Here is a 6,000-nt window from a genome sequence, read left to right as displayed (position 1 = left end):
ATTTTCTGGCTCATAAGGGTGAACTACAGCATGTTCATTATCAGGCATGGCAACCTTATTGTCAACTTTCTTTCCACTCCTAAGGGTTGTAATAGAGTTCACATGATTGTACGATTTCTCTGCTTTAGGATTGGGTTGAGTTTGACTAGGAAACTTACCTTTTTCCCTCAAAGACTCATTTATATGACTAACCTGGGTTTTCAACTCGGAAATAGCCTGAGAGTTAGCCTGACCTATTCTCTTATTTTCTTCTATACCTTGAGCAACAAATTGCTGAAACTCCATAGTGTTACGAGTTAACAAAGCAAGAGACTCTTCTAAACTCATAATCTTCTTATCCGAAGGGTTCTGAAACTGTGCCGGGGCTGAAGGATTCTTAGGATAGCCAAAACCTGGGGGAGCTTGAGAGTTACTAGACTGACCTTGACTCTGGCCCTTAGACCAAGAAAGGTTGGGATGGTTTCTCCATCCAGGGTTATATGTTTATGAATAAGGGTCAAACTTCTGACGGTTATCGAATCTAGTGTTGTTATAAAGAGCATTGGCTTGCTCTTCAACAGTATGGTCTTCCCAAAAAGGATCTATTCTACCACTAGTACCACTAGAATGACCTAATTCCAACGCTTCTAACCTTTTGGCTATGGATGCTATTTTAGCATCTGACTCATAGGATCCTTCTACCCTATTGACATTTCCTCTACTTAGAAGAATTGTTTTCTGGGGTTACCTATTATTTTCCCATTGTTGGGTCTTATTGGCGATTTCATTCAAAAATGTCATCGACTCATCAACAGTTTTATTCTCAAACCCACCTGTGCATAAGGACTCAACCATGGTCGTTGTTGAATAGTCTAAACCCTCGTAGAGGATCTGAACTAACCTAACCTTCTCTAAACCATGATGAGGACATTGAGAAATTAAGTCATTGAACCTTTCTAAATACCTATATAAAGATTCTCCCTCTTGTTGAGCAAAAGTAAAAATTTGTGTCCTAATAGACGATGTTTTGTGCCTTGGGAAAAACTTATGTATAAAGGCAGATGTAAGTTGTTCATAGGTTTCAATTGACTCAGAATCCAAACTATACAGCCAAGATTTGGCTTTATCTTTTAAGGAAAAGGGGAATAACCTAAGTTTCAGTGCATCATCACTAAGGTTTTTAATTTTCAGAGTACTACATACTTCCTCAAATTCCCTAACATGAAAATAGGGGTTCTCATTCTATTTTCCTAAAAAGGTTGGGAGCATCTGTAAAGTCCCAGGTTTGAGTTCATAATTTGCCTCGGTTTCAGCTAACTTGATACAAGACGGACGAGAGGTCCTAGTTGGGTTCAATAAATCTTTTAAAGTTGCCATTTCTGGCACTACCAAAGGACTAGGAGAACTTTCTTCACAAAGACGCAGATTCTCAAAACTGAAGTTTCCAAAAACAGGGCTCTCAAAAGAACAATCTTCAAGCTCCCTGCTTAAATCAGGAGAACTACTAGGTTTTTCGCTAATCAATCGACCTAGAGTATCTCTTTTCCAAGTCCTATTCGGTCATACACTAAAAAAATCAAAAAGAAATAAAAATCCTAACATGAAGGTTCTAGCAATCACACAACAGGATGACTCGACTTTACCACAACAAACCTAGAGATTTCTAGCAAACAACAAGCATGATGGCTCACTTAGATTGTTTCTAGACTAGCTTCTATATCTCGAAAGGGAATTCGTTACAATTTAAGAAAACCCCTATGGAATCAATCCGAGTCAAAGTAAGTTGAATCGAGGCGAGGGAATCTCAGTGGAGCTTTGATACCCAAGGCCTCACCGCATTACAAGGCGGCGCAGTCACGCATTCAACCCACAGAAACCGTCATGAACTTCGAAGTATGCTAAAAGAATAACCAATATCCTTCAAAAATATTTCCTAACAAGCTCGATACCCTATAGGTCTCTTTCTAATCAGATTTTAAAGCTTGGGTTCGCGTTAGGTTTTGTTCTCCTAAAGCGGGCAAGAAGGGAGCGGTGATGAAATCTGAACCCTTATCTTGTTTAGGCCAGGCCTTGCCCTTTACTAGGAAATAAAGAAAGTCCAAATTCGTCCTCAATCAATGATCACCTTAAGGAATACAGTAACTCGCTTACAGGAGATTCACGAGTGTTTCGATTGGACTTACCTCCCGTACCAGACGGGGGATGAACCGTTGTCGTCGACTCGGGCCACGACTCCTATGCCGTGTGCGAAATTCGAGGGGCCGAGGTGATATTGTAATCACCGTCCTTCCCTGCACACAGTTTGTATTTAACTACCCTTCCGTAGGGTTTAAAAAAAAATATAATAAAGTCCAAGAGTCCAGTCCAAAGTCCAAATAAAGTAAAGTGCAAAAGAAAAATAAAAATAACCTAAAAAAAAATATAAAAATCTCTTTTTTTTTCTCTCTTTTCTATATATAAAAAAAAAAATATTCCTCTTTCGCTCCTTTCGCTTTAAGCTTTTCCTTCCAAGGTCCTTAGTACTCCACTTCGAACCTGCAAATCAAAGACAAAAAGAAACGTAAAAAGGAAAAAAAAATAATAAACCTAAACAAAAAAATTCTACCTAAGCACAGGTCCCCGGCAACGGCGCCAAAAATTTGATGTATTTTCAAAAGTTGTTGTAGATAGTGGTAAAAGGGGTTCTTTTCGAACTTGTGAAGGGAATAATTTTTTTTAGATTTAAATAATTTAGAAATATAGAAAATTCAATTAACAAGTGATATAAATTTTATGGAGAAAATAGGGGTGATGATTCCACCATTCAACAATATTTATGTAGTTTTATTTATTTTTTATTATGCAAATTTAATAATTATTTTGATTCTAACTATTGCCAAAAGCAGATTCTCAAAATATCAAAGATTAATCGCAAGCATAATACATCAAGAGTATAAAACTAAGCATGTATTATCAAGAGAAAATATATTTGATTAATAAAAATCATGTAAATCATTTATTTTCAATGCAATTAATCATATATAAATATTGCAAAAATTAATCAAATAAAAATTACCACATAAATATTGCGAGAAAGGATTCCTCCGTCACCCCTGGGATTGGGTTTAGCTACTCATGATGAAAAACCTCTCAAATTGATTCATTGATACTCAAAAGTTGTTTACAATCAAGAGAAAATGGAGAAAAACGGTTACAACAGTGTTTGCGACGCATATAAAGCGTTTAAAAAGAACGATACAACAGAAGTGATGTTGTTCCGAAGTTGGGGGAAGGAATTGAGTATTGTCGCAATTAAGCAACCCTAATCAACGACTGTCCCTGAGGGTATTATGTTCTTCGTGTTCTTCCTTGCACCAGCAGCAAGCTTTTCTCCTGCGTGACTTTCTTTCGATTCTTCTCGGCTCCTAAACTCTCCCCAAGACTCTCCAAACTTGCTAAACTCTTTAGCCTTGTATTTATAGTGTTTTAGAACAAAAATATCCGACCATAACACCGTATAATCTCCCATTAATCCCGTCATTGCTCGCTGCCCATATTTAACAATAATTTCTATTTTTGGCTTCTACACACGTTAGATTTGATCCTGCACGCTCTAGTTATCCTTCTCCACGTCTCAGAATTCTTTCAACGCTAGTATAACTCCTCCATGCACACAAGAACTTTAATTTTGCTCGTGTTACAGTACACGTGCTCTGTTTTGGGTGTGTGAATCATCACGCGTTTTCCAGCCAATTCCGATCGAACCCACTTCCCAAAATGTGTTCCTTAACCTATATCACATCTCTCTATCAAATTTCAGCCATTGAATCGACCCGTAACCCCTTCATTTTTGTGAAACTTATGCCAGTTGAGAATTTCATTTCCCGCCAAAAAAACAGTTTTCAAACGAAGAAGAAAGGGTGTCCCCCTATCCTGAACTGGGGTGCGAATAGCAGGTGTCCATTGAGGTTCCCCTTAACCGATAGTGAGAGTCCGAATAACAATTGTCCTTCAAGGGTGCCCCGGGTAACTTTTCGAGCCGAATTTTCCAAAAATGTTTATTTCCTAAAAATACATAAAAACACAATATTAGTACAAAAATAGAGTTCCAACAATAAGAACATTGAGGACAAATTAGACACAAAAATGCGTCTATCAGTGTGGGGATTAGGTTTCCCAATTGTTAGAGTTCTCCCTTATATAGTTTTCAAATCTGGGTTTGCAATCTAAGTTACCTTGGTAACAAAGCATTCAATATTCACCGTTAGATGAAAACCTGATTAGACTCAAGCTAATATCTTTCAACCGTTAGATCGAACTTAGCTTGTTATACACAAAAAAACATATACCATTATTTAGGTTTGAGTAACTGTAACTAAATGTGCATACTATGTTGGCTCAACAGTAGTTAACCGAGGTTAGCTATATGAACACTCTCATATCAACCTTATTCATCTTAATAACAATATATAAATGACTCAACTAAAACTAGTTATAGATTTGTTTTATTGCTATATTCTCATTGAAGTATACAAGATCCCAATTGAAACAAAATCGGTTTGATTCACTCGAATAAATTTATGAACATTATAGGCTTATAGCCACGGATTGCATAAAATGCATTCCCTAATATTTGCACAATGAGTTTGGGTTCGCCAGTATGCGAACAGGTACGCATACCTTAGTACACTTCCATAACCCAATAGAAAATTATGGACTTATACCTTACACAAGTATGCGCACCGGTATGTGTACTTGGTACCCGGACTTTCACAAACCATCCAGTACCCATACGGGTATGCATACTATGGTTCTCGGACATGGATTATATATATGCAAGTACGCATACTATGTTTATATCCAATAGTTCTAAACTCTATTTTAATCAAGTTATTGAAATGATAATAACGAAAAATTCCAAGTCTACACCAAATGATTGTATCACACAAACTATGTAATATGTTACTCGACAATTTTCACATGATCATCTTTTGACTCTCGTCAAGAATATAAGATGAACTTGGTTGAAGGGAAAGCTTACTAACACATATTTCGAGAAATATGTAAGTGAGTTAAACTCAGCTCGAAATCTCAAATGTGCATAATCGAATACTATGTAGTAATACGACTTTTGTCTCCATATAGGAGATAAAGTAGAAATAGACTTTCCAAGTGATAGATGCGTTTTAGTCTCCACATACCTTTTGTTGATGAAGTTCCACAAGCTCTCCTTAGTAGGTTTTCGTCTTCAATTGATGAACGCCGTGAATTCTAATGCTCGGCTACACAATCAATCCTAGTCCGAGACATCACCATAAGTAGACTAGAAATCAAGACTTATAGTTTTGATCCCTAACATTGACAAACAAGCTTGAGATAGCAACGCTTGCGAGTTCGACCGAGCAGTGTTCTAACAGGGCCCCAACACCATTTTGAATAGCCACACCTACGACATGAAAAGGAAAACTACCTAAACTAGTGCACTGGTAAGAAAGAACCAGCGTAAATTTAGCACTAGAGCGTCAAAAATCTATTGGGTTGGCTGATTAATGATTTTTCGTGGGTTGTTGTAGTAATGAGGTTCAAACTCTCGGACTTGTGAAGATTAAATTTAAAGATTTGATAAAATTATATACAAAAATATTAACAAAGTGGGCGAGAGGTAACCAAGACACTAGATTCCATTATTATGCAAAATTGAATGATAAATATTTCAAAACTCTATTCAATTCTTAAGTCCTCTTTTATCTTTAATTCACTATCAATCATACAGATTCTCAAACATTATTTGTAAACCTTAAGCATAGATTATCAAGAGATTAAACCAAGCATAACCTATCAAACTGAATAACAAATAATTAAGACAATCATTCAAATAATTTAAAACTCTGCAAAAGCAGCGATTAGGTGAATTATATAATTAAATAAAATATTTACCCATTTATGTTGCATGAATAGCTTCCTCCATTGCCTTGGTTACGAGGGATTTAGCTCATCATAGTAAAAATGCTCTCAAAATAATTTATTATGGCTCAAAAATGG

General features: G+C 36.4%; 1 pseudogene; it reads left to right on the top strand.

Annotated features, from left to right (window-relative positions):
- Positions 1-892: 892 nt before the first annotated feature.
- On the top strand, positions 893-992 carry LOC113339126 (annotated as a pseudogene).
- The last annotated feature ends 5,008 nt before the right edge of the window (positions 993-6,000 follow it).

Source organism: Papaver somniferum, unplaced genomic scaffold (genome assembly GCF_003573695.1).
Source record: "Papaver somniferum cultivar HN1 unplaced genomic scaffold, ASM357369v1 unplaced-scaffold_19, whole genome shotgun sequence".
Lineage (NCBI taxonomy): Eukaryota > Viridiplantae > Streptophyta > Magnoliopsida > Ranunculales > Papaveraceae > Papaver > Papaver somniferum.
The sequence above is the reverse complement of the archived record's forward strand: the minus strand, read 5'-3'. Positions and strand labels throughout refer to the sequence as shown.